Genomic DNA, 19,799 nt, shown 5'->3' with positions numbered 1-19,799 from the left:
GTAAGTTCTGTCTTCCTTTGGTTTTTCCAATTACTTTTATTATTTAATTGTGAGTATATTAGTGAACAATAAAGTGAGGGGCTAACAGAACTATCTTGGTCTAGTGTAGGCCTATGCTGGGCAAGCTTATATACATAGTTCTCCAAAGACCTCTTAGTCCTAAATCGCCACAAATCCCTGAGCTTCTTTTTGCCCAAGTATGTACTGACTAAAATCTTTAGGGCCCTTTCTACGCTGTAGATGGTTTCCCAAAATTTCAAACTGGTTTGATTTTAAAGCAGTTTGAATTTTTGGGAAAATGTCCCCAGGGTAGACAAAGCCTAGGCTTCCAAGCATCTACCACTGTAAGTCCTTACTCACCTGATTAGTCATTTACTGCAGTGAGACTACTCACCATTAAGGATTACTCAAGTGTTACCCTTGCCTTGGGTCAGCAGATCAGATTCCCCAACCCTGAGGGCTCATTGAAATAGACCCATCAGTTTTCCCAACCTTGAGGGCTCCCTGAGGAAAAACAAAAAACCCATGTCAGTTCCTCCAATCCGTGGGAGCTTGCTGATTTAGGTTTAAAAAGGTTCAAAAGGAGGTAACGGGTTTTATGAGAGGACAGCACATCTGTCTGATACAGAGACCACACTTAATTAACCTATTGGTATTACAATAGCTAAGCATTGATTAGATAAATGATAATACAGCAGCAAAAGTTACAGCTCACCAAAGCGGTGTTACAATCTCCAGATGGATCTTGCTGGCTAGTTAAGGTTCCAGTCTGGAGGGGGTCTTCTGCTCTGTACCTTCCTTTAGTATAGGATGAGGTTGGTCTTTGGACTTCAGAAGGCTCTCTTTTCTTCTTGCTTCCAGACTGGCCAATGTTTTTATGCTGTCTTTTCATTAACACTTGCAGTAGCAGTGGCAGCCAATTTCCTTATTGCAAGAGGGTTGTTGGAAAAGGGAGGGGGAGGAACGAGACAGCACATCCTGACCACGATCCATGCATCTGCTGCTTTGGCATTTAACTGTTCTTAAAAGTCACCCACAACTTGTCTATGTTTTATGGTTAAGCTCATTGTTTAGGCATTTGGAATATCTTGTGGTTAAAGTTCTTCAGATATTTTTGCTATTTTTTGGACACCGCAAAAGGTAATTTTCCAGATACCCCGAAAGGTCATGCCATGCGTCACATCTGTTTACCATTTTTCATATGCTTTCTGCTTGGTTGCTGGAGAAAGCTGCTAATGCTCCCTACATAAGCAAATAAGGTTTTGCAGGAACAGAGCATTAGCCCTTTGAAAAGCATTGAGCAAACTATCTTTTCTCTGTGTAACTAAAGAATACTTAGATATCAGTAATAAAAATTAGTAACAACGGACACTTATCTATCTTCTTTTCTTCAGTACAAAGTGAAAATTTATAAATACCTCATTTAAAAAATAGTGAGAAAGTTTAAAATCTTTGGGCAGGATTCAGAACAGATGCACTGAAGGCTTCATCCCCCAAACTGGGGGTGAGTTCTATAATTAGATTTCACCAAGCCGGTAACAAATGCGAACTCCTGGATCATTATAACAGTCTTACCACAGAGTCACAGTCAGTCCCCTTGGAGTCTCCAGTCTATCTTGCCACCCAGGCAAACTGGTCTTAGTGATAAATGGTCACTTTATCACACCTGGAGCAGTTACTTCTAGTCCCAAGAGACCAGTCACTTACTCCAGATCAACTGGTATTCTACATCTTTTACCAAAGACAATGCCTGTACCCAGTCCTGTAATAAACTGTCTAAAGATTTATTAACTAGGGAAAAGAAATGAAAGTTATTTACAGATTAAAGCAAGCAAATATACACACACAAATGAGTTACCATCTGAATCCTAAGAGTAGCAGAGTTGTAGCGATCTGTCAATTCAAAGTATCTTTCAGGGCAGATCCAGGGGTAACCTTTGGGGATATCTGCCTCAATGTCACACTGTCTCGAGTGGCTCATGACTGTGAGTGCCTCCAGACAGCATGACACAACTCCAACAGGATTATGCCACTACAGTACACGAGGCAAAATGAGACTGTACTCCTCTGCACTTAATGCAGCAGAATCCTGGCCAGCAGAGCTGTTTAACCTAGTGCACTGGCTAATCAATCCAGACTGCATAGCCCAGTCACCGGATCTGAGCCTCAATCACTGTGAAGAGCTGTCAGTGTACCTTGCTGTTAAGATCAACCAAATATATATGGAAAGGAATTTTCACCCCTGACCAGATTGAATTATCCACCTCACCACCCCTGACTGAGTTTGGCCCCATCACACATTCTAAAGGTCAAGAAGCTCTGAAAATATTACAGCCACAACCATTAAAGGGATCCTGGCTGGATGTCAGTACTAATGGAAATGCTCCTTCAGAGGACACCTACCAGACTCCTTGAAAAAATGCAAGTTTGTCCAGTCCTCAAGAAACTATCAATCAATCCTGAAGACCTCTTCAACTCCTGCTTTGTCTCCAACCTTCCATCCCTGGTCAAAATAAGTGGGAAAGTAGTAATCACCAAAAAATCAAAAGCACAAAATGCTACCCCAAGCAGAGTTTTCATCCCAAAAAAGGAAATGTGCCATAGGCTCCATGAAGTCTGCCAGGAACTGAGTTATTGCTATTGATTTTACATGGAAGGTGTTCAGGTACTGCAGTGATGGGCAGCAATATAAAACTCTAAGATACAGAGATTGTATTTATATTGTACAATAATGCTGGGAATGTGTTCTTGTATACTTTGAATGAGAAAAAATAGAATGGTACATTTTTCTGGTACTGCAACCTGACAATTACCCTTGCAGTAGCTGTAAATTACAAATTATTACTGCAAGCTTCTTTCAGAGGAAATCCAGAAACCTAACAAATACACAGTAATTAAAAAGCTTTGAATCATTTATAACTTGTCACACAGTAAATCCACGAGACTGGAAAATCTCTGGATTCTTGTGGAGTAGATTTTTCCTTAGATTTGTTCAAAGTTTTCTAGAATCTACACTTCTATTTAAGAAGAAAGTGTCCTGGCCCTTACTGATATGAAGGTAACCTTCACAGTGTAAAATGATACATGCCTGTGTTTTTGAGTTAGCAGCCAGCCAGACTGGAACAAGAATACCAAAAAAACCTGTGCATTTCCCCACTAAACTTAGTAGGGCTTTGAATAGCTTTGAAGCCTATTATCACCACTTAAATAACAACACTTAACCATTTCCATGCTGATGATCATAACCAGAAATGCCCAGTTAATGTGGTTGGTTGTCTGTGTAGCTAGGGGGTTGTGGGAATAAACCTGAAAGTTTTAAATATGGAAATAGTTTAATGTTATCCATGAGATAACTGAGAAACTGTTTGTGCCCCATAGGGATCATGTAGAGTTATTGGATTTCTATAAAACTTGGTATTATTATTTACTGTTTGTATTACCGTAGCATCTAGGAGCCCTAGTCACGGACAAGGACCCCATTGTGCTAGGCACTGTAGATACAGCAAAACACCAAAGGACTGACAATCATTTTCATCTTAATAAATTAGGAGATATCCCTAAATAATCTTGTTGGGTCCTGGCATTGAAATGTATAGAAAACATGGTTTCCCCATCACCAAGGCTCACAAAGAAATTTTGAAGATATCTGATAAACCACAACCTTCTAAATAAAGATATTCCAAGCCTTAACAGGACACAGAGTTTGGCAAGAAGATATATCTGGTGGGTAGCATATATACTCTGATGTAGAGGGTTTCAGGAAGGGGGAGACTGAAAAGGACTAGATCATAGTGGACAAGTTTTTAGAGAATGAGACCCCAGGATGTTTTGGGAAGGCATGTTCCAATTCAGTGGTTAAGGTAGATTGAAATAAGAGAGGGGGAGGTCTCACCGCACCAGCCAAGGATGTGGGGAAATTGCTTTTACAGGGGGGAGGGTAGGCACTCTCCTTCACCTCCCACCTTACTTGAATACTTGTTCAGATATTAGCTAGTGGCAAATTGGGAGCTCATCATTATTTAAAACTGGTAAAAAATAAATTTAAAACTGATATCAGCCCCTACAAGAAGGGGTTGTCATCAATGAGGATAGGTTGTATAGAATATGTTAAGAAAATGATGGTCATGTAATTAGTGTCCAATAATACTATTGGATATGCCTGTTAAAAAAGCTGCGTGGAGTCCAGTGATCAGAGTGGAGAAGTCAATACATCCCCAGAATCAGCAATTGATTTTGTAAAAGTGTGTGATAAAAGAGCATTAGCAAAGTTCATCAGTTTGAGAGAAATCATGAATATGGAGTTTGTTAAAATACAGACGTTGTTTATCCAATCTGCTTTGCGATTGGCAATGGCTAGGCAGCAAGAACATGAGGGTTTATGTTGTTGTTAAATTTGATCTTGAAGCATTGTAACTTCCTCTAAGACTTGCTTCATATGATCTTTAATTCACTATTACTTAGCATTATTTATCATCTGTAGAATAAATGGTTAGCTATTCAAATGATGTAATAGTTTACCTGATGCATCTGTTTATCACTTCTCAGGAGAAGAACTATGAAGTTTCTAATATAAACAATCCTCCAAAAATATGTCCACAGTCAGAAACACATGTAAATACTCAAAAGGGAAAGATTAAGTAAGAATGACTACCCTGATTACACAGCTCATTTGATGTTTAAAATTTCAGGGGCTGAAGAGTTTTCTTAGCAAAAAAGCTAACAGCAAAATATTTACTGTTTTTACATAAAACCAGTACAAATGTCATTTGTCTGAATAGCTAAGATTTACATATTGGTATTTATAAATAAAAATGTGTTTTAGTGGAAGTTTTGCAACAGGTGGAATATTTGCGATTACTTATCTGATGATTTTATCTTCCCCCTTCACCTCATTTACTGTTAGTTTATGTTATGGTACATAGCCTCTTAGATGAATTAATATTGACTTCTGGAAGCTATATATATATAGATAAAGAACTATCTTCTAATTAGTGCAGTTACATTTCAATTGCTACTAGATTTCACAGCTGTTATCATCTCAGCATCTGCTGTTGAATGGCTAATGAAAAGTGCCTAAACTAGATTTTGAAAGAAACTTTTGGTCTGATGCCTGTAAATCCTGGTATTAATCAGGTATACCATTAATTAATTAATAATGGTATGAATCCATCTGGGGCGAATATTGTGCTGTATGTACCAATGGACAATAGACTTTCTTCTTTCAGCAATTCTTTTAGGGAAAATGAAACACTTTAAAAGCTATTTAATAAAAGTTCTTCTTCTTCAAGTGCTGGTCCCTACCTGGATTCCAGACGTGGGTGTACATGCGTGCCATGCACTAGAGCTGGAACTGTTCAAAGCAGTGTTCGTCGACCTGCATGCACAACTTGCATCGTCCACATGATATATCCGAGATCTCTTGTAGTTGTGCGGGTCAGCGCCCCTTCAGTTCCATCTTATCGCTGCATGGCTAGAATCAGGAACGTTTTTCTTCTCCTTCTATACTGCTATGTAGCAAAAAAAAAAATTCATTTAATAGATAGCATAGTTTAGAGTTATAGTTGTAGTTAAAGTTAGCGTGCTAAGGGAAATAGTTTTCAAATTCTCCCCAGCCTGGGGCAGTCTACCCCATGCGGGGTATTATGCCCAGACAACCCGAGTTCAAAAACTGTGTCACATGTCCACGATCATTCTTGGTGAGTGACAAGCACCGACGCTATCTTTACTGCCTAGGTGAGACTCACATTGTTGCGCGGTGCTCTATCTGTCACTCCTTTCCTTCAAGAACATGCAAGTCAAGAGAACTCCAGATCAAGAGACAGCTGATGGAGGAAGCAATCCATCCACATGTGCAAACAGAGTTGGCACCGACAGATCTGCCGGAATGCCAGCCACACTGGCGGTGACTGTATCCCCGGCCGTGACACTGGTGGTACCGATGGTGCCGACCAAACCATATTGTGCTCACATGAAGCATGATCAGGGCCAAAAGGCAGATCCCCTGAGAGGGACCACCTCCAAACGATGCATTCCCACCTCGAGCCAAGACCAGCTGGGTGAGAAACTGTGTGCTCCCAAATGGGATAAGACAGACAAAAAGTCTAAACACCTGGACAAGCCCATGACTCCAGCTGCTACTGGAGCTCCTCCAGACCCCCGACAACCACTGACTCCGCTGGAACTGCTACAGCCACCACAGTACCAACTCCAGGTGCTGCGCACACCAGGCCATCTCTCACCCTTAACTCCCATGACAGAACTCCTTCTGTCACTGGAAGGTATTAACATCCCATCCCGCAACCACTCCACCTCACGGCCTGGTATTTGGATGAGGCTCGCAAATAGATAATGTTTGCTCCACATCAGTATGGTATGTGCTCACACATAGTCGATGCCCTGTGACTAGAGCCTGCTATCAAGCCAAATGGAAGCGATTCACAAAATGAGTCTCTGATAACCACCATGTTTTCTCAAACGTATCTGTACCAACCATCCTGAATTACTTACTCCACCTCCGACGCACAAGCCTCACCCATTCCTCTATAAGGGTACATCTGGCAGCTATCAGCACCTTCCCCCATCCGTTCATGGGACTTCTATGTTTAGCCACCCAACCTCTGCTAGATTCCTACAAGGTTTACTGAACTCATTTCCTCCTGTTAGAGAACCTACCCGGGTCTGGGACCTCAACCTAGTCCTTTCAGCTCTTACCAAAGCACCATTCAAACCCCTGACCACTTGCCTACTAATCTACCTATCCATGAAGTTAATCTTTGTGGTGGCTGTAACCTCGGCCCGACAAGTCAGTGAACTAGTGGCCATGATGGCAGACCCTCCCTTCACTGTATTCTACAAGGACAAAGACGCTCTATGACTCCATTTCAGATTCCTTCCCAAGGTGGCCTCACCGTTCCACTTCAACCAGGTCATACATCTCTCCGTTTTTTACCCCAAACCTCATTCTTCCAACAGGGAACGTGCTCTGCACTCCCTCGACATCCGTCATGTTCTAGCCTTCTACCTCCATTATACCCGCACATTCCAAGCTTTACCAAGACTCTTTGTTGTGATAGAGGAACAATGGAAGGGCCACACTTTCTCTTCCCAATGAATCTCTAATTGAATCACCCAGTGCATTACTTCCCCTGCTGCATCCCGCTACCACCTGGCATCAGAGCACTCCAGACGGACTCAAGCCACAACATCTGCCTTCCTTGCTGACATCCATGGTAAGACATTTGCAGGGTGCAAATTGGGCCTCCATTCACACATTCATGGCGCATTACACCATAGCTAACTCATTGTCTACTGATGCACTAGTAAGTTGCACAGTACCACAGACTTTCACATCTGCCGAGCCCTAGAGCCCATCTCCATACTGATTACTACTCACTACGCTACCCACATCTGGAATCTGCATAGTGACCATCACTCAAAGAAGAAGGGGAGGTTACTTAATGTAACTGATGGTCCTTCGAGATGTGTGGCCCCTATTTGGATTCCAATCCTGCCACTGTCTCCTCTGCTGTGGGCTCAATGCCTGTAAGGAAGAGGAAACTGAAGGGCATCAATGCATGCAACCGCAGGATACCTCAGACTTACCACATGGACTACACGAGATGTGCATTCAGGTCAATGAACACTGCTGTGAACAGTTGCAGCTCCGGTGCATGGCATGCATGCATACGCACGTCTAGAGTTCAGATAGGAACGACACATCTGGAAGAACCATCAGTTACAGTAAGTAACCTCCTCTTTTTTATGCACAAAAGCTTTCCGGTCCAATTTCCTGTCCATATTTTCTTTTCGGTCAATTCTTTTCAAGTTTATATGTATAGAAAAAGTTCTTGACCTAATTAGTAGTTGAAATTGAGCTTAAAAATTTGTTTTTTTCCCTCTGCTCTAGTCTTTGATTTTATTTCCCCCAAAAGGCAATTCTTGCCTCAGTCAGACATACCTCATTTTTTAAGCATTTTGATTAATACACATTTTTACATTTTTCAAACTAATTTGATATTTAGAAGGCCTGATATTAAGTCTATTGAAGTCAGTGGAAAGACTCACTTTAATTAACTTAAAAATGGGCTTTAGATCAGGCCCTATTTGTGAGGAGTTTTTCCATTTATCCCACATGTGCAAGCAAACAGTGTAACCCAAGCACTATGCTAGCAACAATAAAAAAGAGAATTAGTTGTGTGATGCAGTGACCTGCATATAGGATTGAGAAACACAAATTCCTAAACTTAATTCCCACCTCTGATGTTGGTTTCATCTGTGCCTTTGATGTAGCTAGTTAACGTCTCTGCCTCAGGGCTGTTCTACACTAGGACCTCACATCAGTACAGCTTTGTCTCTCCTGAGGTGTGAAATATCTACTCAGGGGTCAAACATACGGCCCGCCAACCTTTTTGGTCCGGCCCCTGGCAGCAGCACGCCCTGCTGCAAGATGTTGCGGCGTTGTACTCTGGCGGCAGCACGTGCTGCCATGAGATGTCACGGATTTGTACTCTCTGGCGAGATGTCACAGCATTGCACACTGCTGTCAGAGAGTACAAGGCTGTGAGATCTCGCGGCAGAGTGCACTGCCACAAGATCTGTGTACTCTGGTGGCACCGCGTGGAGCGCTGTGTGCACGAGACACAGCGCTCTAAAAGGCAGGAGAGGGACAGTGTGGTCTTGGGGCATCACGCAGAGCACTGTGTGTGCAAGACCGCGCTCAAAAAGGTGGGAGAGGAAAGAGTGTGGTCTCGGGGCATCGCAGGGGGCAGAACTGCTTCTTCACAGCCCACTCACTTCAAAACACACGCTACTTTCAGCTGCAGAAAAACCTTCCTACTGCTGCTCACAGTTCACCATTTTCTCCCACTTCGGTTGCTATTGCCACCCATACATCTTTCCAGAAGAACTGTCCCAAAAATACATTGGCAAATAGCTTAGAAAAGACAGAAGCCAATTGTTATATTAGATTTATTCAGACTGAAAGATCTATGCTCCTTCTCTGTCTGGTGCCTAGTAAAGGCACATCTCTTCCACTGCATAATTTTGGGGTTACTCAATTCTCCTATAGAACAACAAGTCTTCAAATATCACTGTAGCCCTGCAAAGTAAAATACCATCAAGCTGTGATAGTTCCACACATTGTAGGAGGGTTTTACAGCTAAGTTATAGAGACAAACAATACCTTGTGGCATCGCAGAGTGCTGTGTATGCCAGACTGTTATGGTGATATCTTGCATACACAGCCTTGTGTAAGCCGGGCCTTGTACATATATACACAGCCTTGTGTCTTTACACAGCCGTGGGTAGGGTCTTGTACATACATACACAGCCTTGTGTGGGACCTTGTAATTATGTTATCGAAGAAAAGAAAAATAGATAAAGAATGTCGTGTGGTTCAAGAGAAGTGGAGAAATTTGTATTTCTTTGCTGAACCTAATGGAAAGCCAACTTGTTTGATTTGTACGCAACATGTAGCTGTTGCCAAAGAGTACAATGTTTGGAGGCACTATGATACCAAGCATGCTGAGAAATATGATAAATATATTGGGAAGTTGCGTGAGGACAAACTTTCTGAATTGGAGAAGTTCTTGAAAAAGCATCAATCGCTATTTACAAATGCCCATCAAGTAAGCAGAGCTGCAATTAAGGCAAGCTACATGATTGTGCATGAACTAGCACGGTCATCAAAACCTTTTTCAGACAGGGAAATTATAAAGAAAGGTATGTTAATGACTGCAGAATTAATATGTCCGGATAAACGGCAAGCCTTTGCAAATATAAGCCTCTCGAGAAACACAGTCGCTGAGAGAATCAGTGATTTGTCAGAGAGCCTTAACAATCAACTAAAGGACAGAGTCAAGTCCTTTATTGCATTTTCGATTGCAGTTGATGACAGTACGGATGTTAGTGATGTGGCACAACTTGCAATTTTCATTCATGGTGTTGAGAAAAACATGTGCATCACAGAAGAGTTTGTAGAATTGGTTCCGATGAAAGACACAACAACAGGGGACGATATCTTCAATAATTTGGTGGAAACTTTGGACAGATTAGGTATAGACTGGATGCAAGCTGTGAATCTGGCTACAGACGGAGCACCACAAATGGTGGGTAGAAAAGCTGGAGTTGCTGCAAAGTTAAAGGAAAAATTGCTTGCTGTCAATCCGCAATATCAGTTTTGTAATTTACATTGCATTTTACACCAAGAAGCACTGTGCAGTAAAACACTGAAACTGGATAATGTTTTGGATGTGGCTATAAAAACGGTTAATTTTATACGAGCAAGAGGCCTTAACCACAGGCCTTCTGGTAGTAACTGAGAAACCTCATAGGTTACCATATCACACTGATGTTCGTTGGCTAAGTCAGAGAGCTGTACTGAAACGCTTTTACGAATTGCGTGGTGAAATACAATTGTTTTTGAATCAGAAAGGAAAGGTTATGCCTGAACTGCAAGATAATGAATGGCTTCAAGATCTTGCTTTTATGGTGGACATCACAGAACACCTGAACTGTCTCAACACAAAGATGCGGGATGCAACAAATTGGTGACAGATGTTTTTGACAACATTAGTGCTTTTGAGATTAAGCTTCAGCTTTGGGAAAAGCAACTTTCAGATAATAATCCCGCACACTTTCCAATTTTAAAATCTCGACGCAACACAGCTGAGTTTCACTGTGATGCTCTCACAAAAAAGCACAGCAGCAAAATTTCCAACTTAAGAAATGAATTCCAAGCAAGGTTTTCTGACTTCAAATACCTTGAGAAAGACTTTGCAATTTTCCGTAACCCATTTTCTGTCAATGTGCACGAGGTCTCTGAGGAGCTTCACATGGAAATAATCGAACTGCAGTGTGATTCTGTTCTGAGGGATTAGTTTTCCAGTGTTGATGTTGGAACATTTTATCAGTATGTAGGATCAAATTATCCCAGGCTGAAGTCTTTTGCTTCAAAAATTCTGTCCATGTTTGGGACAACGTATGTCTGCGAACAGCTCTTTTCTGTAATGAACATCAACAAGTAAAGATTTCATTCTCAACTTACTGATGCACACCTGAACACAATACTCAAGCTTGCCACAGCCCAGTCCCTTGCTCCAGACTTTGATGCTGTGGTCCAAAGTAAGAGGTGTCAGGCATCAGGAAGCAGCAGTAGCAGTAAATAAAGTACTATAATTCGTAATCATTGATCGATTCTTTTAATCGTAAAATAATAGTAGTTGTAGAAGTGAATTTACTGCAGTTTTTATATCGCTGATATCTAGCAAATAAAATACAATACTACATAAAAATGGTTGTGCCTAGTATTTCGATTTATGATACGTATGGCCCACTTGAAGTACATTTAATTCAAATCTGGCCCGCCATAGCAAATGAGTTTGACACCCCTGATCTACCTCTTTGAGAGACATAGCTATACTGATTTAACCCCCGATGTAGACAGTGCTAGGCCGATGGAAGAATTTGTCCAGTGACCTAGCTACTGCCTCTCAGGATGGTTGAGTACCTACATATGTAGTGTCTACATTGAAGTGCTACAGCATCGCAGCTGCAGGATTTTAAGTGTGGACATAACCTCAATTTTACGATCTGTAAAATAAGACTAGTCACAATGACATCTGCCTTGAAGAGGATTAATTAGCTCATATAAGGGGACTAATTAGCTAATCTTTGGAATTTGCTAAGTATTATTAATATTATTACTAGCAATACATCATTAAGAGATAATGCACTAAAAATGCAACCAATATAGAGGAGTTTTTGGATACTAGCTTTTTTCTCCTGTAGTTTCTGTAGAGAAACAGTCACTAGGTGCCCATATATGTCCCTTTAAAGAATATGTTTTCCCATTAAATAATATTTCAGACACTGTGAATCTCCTGGATGGTGAGTGGGACAAACAGATTTTTCAACTCCAATGCAACAGTTGTCCCAATAATCAAGAGAAGGAAACAAAGCAGGCAGGTAGTACTCTGGCTGCAGTCTTTTCTATGAAGCCATTGGCTCCCTATCTCACAGGGATGTTGTGAAGATAAATACATTAAAGATTGAGAGGTGCTCAGTTATTACAGTGATGGGAACTAACCAGATAAGTATCCAAAAATAGATAGTGAAGCCAGAGATGTATAACACTTACTCACCCAATGATTTGCTAATAATTCAATCATCTGAAGAGACCTCGGAATTTGAAGATGGACCATGGCCATGCTTAACAGTACACGTTCTGAGTACCCCATTGACTTCAGTGGGACTACTCATGTGAGTAAAATTGAGCATATTGTTTGCAGGATTGAGGCTTAAAACAACAAATTTATTTCACACGGGTTGTCAAACAGCCTACATATTTTTTCAGTTTATGCAATCTTTAAATTCCCTTTCTCCATTTCATCCCATTATTCCTAACCAAAAGGAATGATTTGACTAATCATGTCCTTCCCACCCATGAGTTGTTGCATATACATTGACCTTTCTTAATTTTTCCTTATCAGTTGATCTGTCCTGTCCCCAAATCACTTTTCTTCACTGAACACCTTCCAATTTGTTACAGTTTTCAGTGGTGAGGTGCCTAGAGCATGCAACATTCCAAATACAGTCACACCAGGCTCTATAAAGAGGTTTTGATGCCTCTGTTAACCGTGTTTTGCTGCTCTATCACATTGCAAACTCCTTTCTAATTTGCTATTAATATCATATTGCCTCTTTATAAATCCATGGTACACCCACATATTGAATACTGCGTGCAGATCTGGTTGCCCCATCTCAAAAAAGATATATTGGAATTGGAAAAGGTACAAGAAAGCGCAACTAAAATTATTAGGGGTATGGAAAAGCTTCCATACGAGGATATATTAATAAAACTGGGACTTTTCAGCTTGGAAAAGAGACGGCTAAGGGCAGATATGATAGAGGTCTATAAAATCATGACTGGTGTGGAGAAAATAAATAAGGAAGTGTTATTTACTTCTTCTCATAACACACAAAGTCGGGGTCACCAAATGAAATTAATAGACAACAGGTTTAAATTGAACAAAAGGAAGTATTTCTTTGCACAACACACTGTCAATCTGTAGAACTCCTTCCCAGAGAATGTTGTGAAGGCCAAGACTATAACGGGGCTCAAAAAAGAACTAAAAAGAACTAGATAAGTTCATGGAAGATAGCTCCATCAATGGCTATTAGCCAGCATAGGCAGGGATTGCTGTTTGCCAGAGGTTGGGAAAGGCCGACGGGACAGATCACTTGATGATCACCTGTTCTATTAATTCCCTCTGAAGCATCTAGCATTGGCCACTGTCAGAGGAAAGGATATTGGGCTACATGGACCATTGGTCTGACTCAGTATGGCCGTTCTTATGTCACTCCAGTGGTATGTATCTTTCAGCATTGCTACGTCCTAGTTTTCTTCTTGGCACTAAATATAGATGTTTCACATTATTTCCCCCTTTCTATTTTCGTTAGCATTTTTACCCAGCTGAAATTTATTTCTTCAGTGTCCCTTTATACATTATATCTCTGTCCTATGTGGTGTTAGCAACTTCTCCCATTTTAGTATTCTTAGCAAATTTCATTAGTGTGCTATTCCTTCCCTCTTTTAAGGTCTGATCCAAAGTCCATTATAATTAATAGAAAAACTCCCATTGATTATTGTGGCTTGGATTAGGCCTTTGATCCATTTGACCCCTGTGCTATCCCACTGTACATTGCCCCCTCCAAAATTCAGTGTAATGTCATGTAACATTGCTCTGTGCTTACATTTCTTCTTCCGGTTTTCAGTTTATGTGAAAGTGTTCATTATCCAAGCTGATTTTAGCTATTTTGAGAATAAGACGTCATGAGACACTTTAAATTTGTAACAAATGCTCCACTAAAATCCAGATATGTTACATCCACCACTTCAGTAAAGGTAATTTTGGAAATGCAGGAGCTTTAGATCTGAAAATATTTTCAGTATGAATCTGCAACCTGGGCAGGGATATCTGGAGGCTGCTTAGGTTTCTTTGTAAAAAGAAACCATGGGCTGACAGTTGCACTGCAGCTAATTCAGGATGAGAAGATAAAGACTCCAAAGGAAAAACAGAATTTGTTGAAGGTTATGACAAACTCAATCTGAAGAATGACTGTTGGGGTCCTGTGGATTTTTTATTGCTGATTTTCCTACCCTGGATCAAATGATTCAGGATCCAACTCCATCATTTCTGCTCTTCCCATTGCCTTTATCAGCTTTTCTTAAAATAGCACCCCTGCCTGTGATGGCCAAGAATTGCTATAATTAAGCTGGCTCTGTTTTCTCCAATTCTTCCCCCCCCCACTACTCCCCCCCCCACCTCTACCCCCATCCCCTCACCCCCGTTTTCCTCTCCTCTTCATCTTTTCTTCTGTCTTTATCTTCTCCTCTCCTCTCTGCTCCTTTTATTGTCTCTCTTTCCTCCTTCCTTTTTCCCTTTGTGTGTCTCTTCCCTCTCCTCCAACCTCCTTTTTCTTTGCTATGTAAGTGATGTAAATGAGGCTACTCATGCTTAAAGTTAAACATATACAGTACTTAAAACTTCACTGGATTGAGGACAGAGTGCTTAGCACCTTGTAGAATCAAGCCCTAGTTCTTCAAAACTGCCCCCTGTAATAATCTTTGAGAAGACTGAAGTTTACTGTAAACAGCAGCATTGTAATTTGGCCAGAGAATTTGTTCAGTGTCCTTTTTTGGACTACAGAGTATCTCTGCAGCAGACACTGTGAGCTAGAAAAAATAATGCAATTTGTATTTTTAAAGTAGTGAAACAATTACTGCAAGATAGGTATCACGTAAGCACTGCTCCTGCTAAAAGTGTAACATAGATAACATGAATAAAAAACCAGCAAAAATTTGCAAACAAATTAATATAGAAAAGTTTTGATCCATATTACTGCCTGAGCCGTAGTTCATTTAAATTGATAGAAAGACCTGCATTTACTGCTATTATAATAGCTGTGGGACTCTTTGGCCAACTGACAAAAAAGAGAAGAAAATTGGTCAACAGTAATACTGATATTCAGAAATATTCTTTATGCTGCTCCACTTTCTTTGGATGTATGTTTTCTATTGCTCTTTTGCTCATTTTTATTAATGTTCAACAAATAAGTATCTTCTTCCACATGCACTACTAATTAATAACTCCTCTGTTAAACAATACCATCCACTTTTGTTGTAGAATTTCTTTGAAATACCTGCAGATGTCTAGGGTCTAGTTTTTTGCTACACTAGTGGTCTGCAAAAGGGCACTGATGACTAAAAACTGACATCTCTATATAACTCCCAACCGACTGCCCTACTGAAGGATACAGGCTGTCCTCCTAATGTTATGCTTTACTTAGGATGCTGCTAAATAAAGAAGAAATATTGGATGTAGGAAGCTTCCACGTACTGTACGTTTGTATGTCTTGCAAAATGTAATTTTATTTCATTGGTAGTTCATACTTTGCGGGTTTTTTGCTATAGCTTACTATGCAAATTACAAAGCAGTTTAACAATCGGTAGGCCAATTTTCACAGAAAATGATCTTTAATAGCACTCTGCTAACTCTATTCATATGCAGGTATAGCACAGATCTACATAATGACCAAAATAACTTTTTAAATGTAAGCTAAAGTAAATTTGTTCAAATAAATATCACAACGCCTACCATAATTTCTGTAGTGCAGCATTTTTTATTCATTGTTATGTTGTGGTAATCTTAAGTTTAAGCGGTGTACATCAAATGATGTAAAATAAGCGGTGTACATCAAATGATGAATCAAGCTAATGTAGAATATGAGTTTTGACTGGTGTATTGAGTTCAGAAAACATTTTTCCACAGAATTTGTGTCCAGTTTGTGTCATTGACAATCAATGTAAACTTGAAGCCTATTCTATTCCTAAATTCTGTTTTTTAGCTCATTATTCTGTAGAAAGGTGGGCTGCTACTATTTTTCAGCAACACAACCCATGTTTTTTTTGTTTCCTCGTAACAAAACCGAACTGACTGAAAAAGGTGTTAAATTACAGCCATTTGTAACATTTTCTGTATTACCTGAATCCTTCCAAGAAAGACAAATTGAATACCCTCTTGTTTACTCTGTTTGAGACATTTAGGGAAGATCTAAAATATTAAGGTCTTGCCTGCTTAGTGTAGACAGTCCATAGTCCATGAAGTTCTCATAGCACTTCTTACAGGATCTTTTTGTGGAGTGTCATTGGTCAACATTTCCCCTAATTCCACTGTTGCCTGTTCTTTGTCAACTGGTTACCCCTTTCCCTGAAGAGGTAGCTGTTTCAGTAGTGATGTCTGTATATATTACTTGTGAAGCACTTTGAGATCACTCAGGATGAAAGATACAATGCAAAATTATTAGTAGCAGCAGTAGTAACTAATGTCTGGATTTGGCAGTTTTTCCATTCTATTGTCTCTCACCATTTACATTTAAAAATGATAACTTTGGGAATGAAGCTAAATCACAGAATGGTAATGTGCCGACATGAAGCCATAATGCAAGTCCAGCTATAACTAAAAAGGATCTTTCTTTTTATATTCTCCTTTTCTACTGAGAGAGACCTTTGTGACCGCTCAGATTTGGGTTAAGACTTTTCAGATATAATGTCCCTATGTGACGTTCCTCTCAGCAATCTGGACTGGTATATTGCTGTCACCCCAATCCCTTACTCCTGGAGCCCATCTTACACTTGCTTTGCTATGTGAACCCCCACTCCTGGGTTAGCCCACGAACAGCCTCCTGCAAATAAGCAGCCTTTGCCTTAGTGGATAAATGCTTCTGGCCAGCCACTCATGGGATTATGCAATAGAGTGACCCCAGCAACACCCCCAGTCGCAAATGCAGCCCTAGAAACTTCCATCTTGCAATGGTCAGTGCCGCCCACTGAACCTTGCAAGCTCATTGGTTCATCAATTTATCAAAGGAATTGATATGCACTAGCTGCTTTAGATAAATAAAAAAATAAGTTTATTAAGTACAGAAGGATTTTAAGTGATTATAAATCAGAGGAATATAAGTCATTTGATCAGGATGAAATAAAAGCAAACCACATTCTAAACTAAACTTAACACTTTCAGTAACTTTACAAAGTTAGATAATGCTCACCACAGGCTGGCTGACGTCCTTCAGCCAGGCCCTCCCCCTGTGGATAGTCCTTCAGTTGCTTGATGTTGTTTTGTAGATGGAAGTGGAAGAGAGAGAGAGAGAGAGAGAGAGAGAGAGCAAAATGTCTTCCCTTTTTAACATGTCCCTTCGCCCCTCTCTGGGGCCTCACCACTCCCCCCACCCTTCAGAGTCAGGTAACAAACGTGCCTGGATCCCTCCATGCCCCAAGTCACATGAGCATCTCCTTATTGATGCTTAGGCTAGACCATTGTTCTTAGAAGAGCTGGGTTGTTTTATGCATGCCTTAGTGAGGCACGAAGTACCTCCCTGCTTTTGAAGGGTTTTACTTAGATCTGCCTCAAGCCATGAGACATATATTTGGGAATATTACATAGCAGAGCTTCATAACCATACATATGACATTGCAACAAACATACTGTTATAACAATAATGTTCAGTATGTCATGAGCATTCCAAAAACACCTTACATGACATACTTTGCATTAAACAATACACAATTACACTTCAAGAGTGAATATGAATGATACACAATCACACCATAAGGGTATACATGGAGTGCAGTCTGTCTGGACCCGCTTTTAGAACTGCACAATATGGGCTAACCCCATTGAAATAAATAGGAATTTTACCACTGACCTTCAATAGGTTCAAGATTTCACTGTATGACTTTTCAATTACATTTCCTCCCCCAAAATAGGAGAACCTTCACTTGGTTCCTGTTTTAAATCACAGTGAGCCAGAGAGAGCTATCTTTAGTCACCATCAATAAAAATACATGCATATACTCTGTTGATACCAAATTGTCACTGGCAAGAAGTTTGACAACTTTACAAATTCCCTTAAGGAGATTCAGGAAGTCTCCCATGACACCAAGAAGGCTTGCTTGGTTGTTCTATCATATTCCTGATATATTCAAAGAAATCCAAATTTAGAGTCCACAGGGAGGGACTCTAATAGAAAAGTTATAATTTGGCTTTTAGCCACTTGGAAATGCTAATTTACTCTTAGAATATCTTGAGAGGTGCTCTTTCCATGCATAAAGGAGTTCCATACGTACAAACTCATCAAAGCAAAAAGTATGTTCTAAATGTTTGTTAGTTCTCTAAAAGTTGGTAGTTGTACTAGTTTGACCATTCATAGTTTAAATACTTATTCAGTTTAGAAACAGGACAGAAATCTACGTAAATTCCCAACTTGGGGATAGTATGTTTTAGATGACATAGGCCAAGATTTTCAAAAGTGGAACGTGATTTTTGGTACCTGATTTAAGACATCACAAAGAAGTCTGATTTCCAGAGAGTGGATGGTCAGTGCTTTTTGAAAATCAGGTCCATTTACAGCACATGAAATTGGGTACCCAAGAATGAAGGCACCCAAAGATATTCATCACTTTTATAATCTTGAACCTCGTCTAATTAAAAAGAACCTTATAAGACTTTTGTCGCATGGATTTTGTTACATTATGAATATATAAAGAAACATGACACCACAATGCTCTTAAGATGTTAAACATATTCTGTCCGAGGGGTGTATGTATGGGTAGGAAGCAGGGGGGCACCTTCAGATCTTGGTCAGAGCCCCTCCTGATAAAGGTTTTGTATGAAGGTTACCATCTCCCAGCTGAGGAGGAATTAATGAGACTTCCTTCAGAGTTTGCTAAGGCCAGTTTGCCATAGAAGACACTCTTGAGTAACTGAGCAACACAAAGTACCCCCATTTCCATATGGCTTCACATTCTGTCTCTGCAGCATCCCAAGACTCTGTTGGCATGGAGAATAAAAGACCAAGGTCTAGAATTTAAACATAGCAGTGTAGAGTGTTGCTACTGGACACTTTGTGATTTATGTGGATACCAGTGAGACACGATATGCCCGATTTGCAGATTAATAAGGTTTAATGAGCAAGGTTTTCTATAAATATACTAGTTAAATACAAAGCCTAAAACTAACTACAATATATCATACACACTAAGCCTGGAGAGCTAAGCAGTTACTCAGAAGGCTGTATACAGGAATGACTTTCTTTAGGAGCTCCGCCAGGGAGTCAGTGCATCCTCCTGTGGAGGCAGGTGTTGATGGAGCGCGCCCCTTTGTCTAAATAGTGACTTCTTATACCCTTCCATAAACAACCTTCACCTTATTATCTCTCTACTCATTATCATATATGCTAATTACCTACATTGGGTTTTCACCCTTAACTATGTTCCATTGTCACCATGATAATTGGGGTCATCAAAACAACATCTGGTGATAGTAGGGGCAGTGTAAAAGTATGTCTCTTGGCAATGAAACAGTGTACCCCCAGACGTTCAAGGGTAACTTGTTGTTCCCATCACCGTTATCTATGTGCAGCTGCAAGAATACATGTTGTGTATTTTGTCTTGATATGTGCCCTGGTATGCAGAAACTGAGACATCTACAAGGTTACTCAGTAGTCCTATTCATCTCTGCCAACCGGAAGATGTCATGCTACAGGGGTCAGAATAGCCAAGCAAGCAACTGAAGCTATGGTAGGCCTGTAGGACAGTGGTCAAGCAACTCAAATTATATTGGGCCTCCAACATAGAGGACTAACACTTGGTTGTGTGCTTGTGGACTATTTTTAAAAGTTGGATTAAACCCATTTCCTATAGGCAAGAGAGTTATGTTTGTCTCATGCTACATCTGGCC

The 19,799-nt window shown here is 40.3% G+C and overlaps 1 protein-coding gene across 1 annotated transcript in view; it reads left to right on the top strand.

Moving 5' to 3' along the window:
* The window catches only part of HECW1 (HECT, C2 and WW domain containing E3 ubiquitin protein ligase 1), a 350,139-nt gene that overhangs the window by 98,964 nt on the left and 231,376 nt on the right, over window positions 1–19,799 (top strand). The gene's annotated exons all lie outside the window — the stretch shown is intronic.

The sequence above is a fragment of the Emydura macquarii genome, unplaced genomic scaffold (genome assembly GCF_026122565.2).
Source record: "Emydura macquarii macquarii isolate MOO-44397 ecotype Brisbane River unplaced genomic scaffold, CSIRO-AGI_Emac_v2 contig_1263, whole genome shotgun sequence".
Classification (NCBI taxonomy): Eukaryota; Metazoa; Chordata; order Testudines; family Chelidae; genus Emydura; species Emydura macquarii.
Note: the sequence above shows the minus strand (reverse complement) of the source record. Positions and strands in the feature narration are given on the sequence as shown.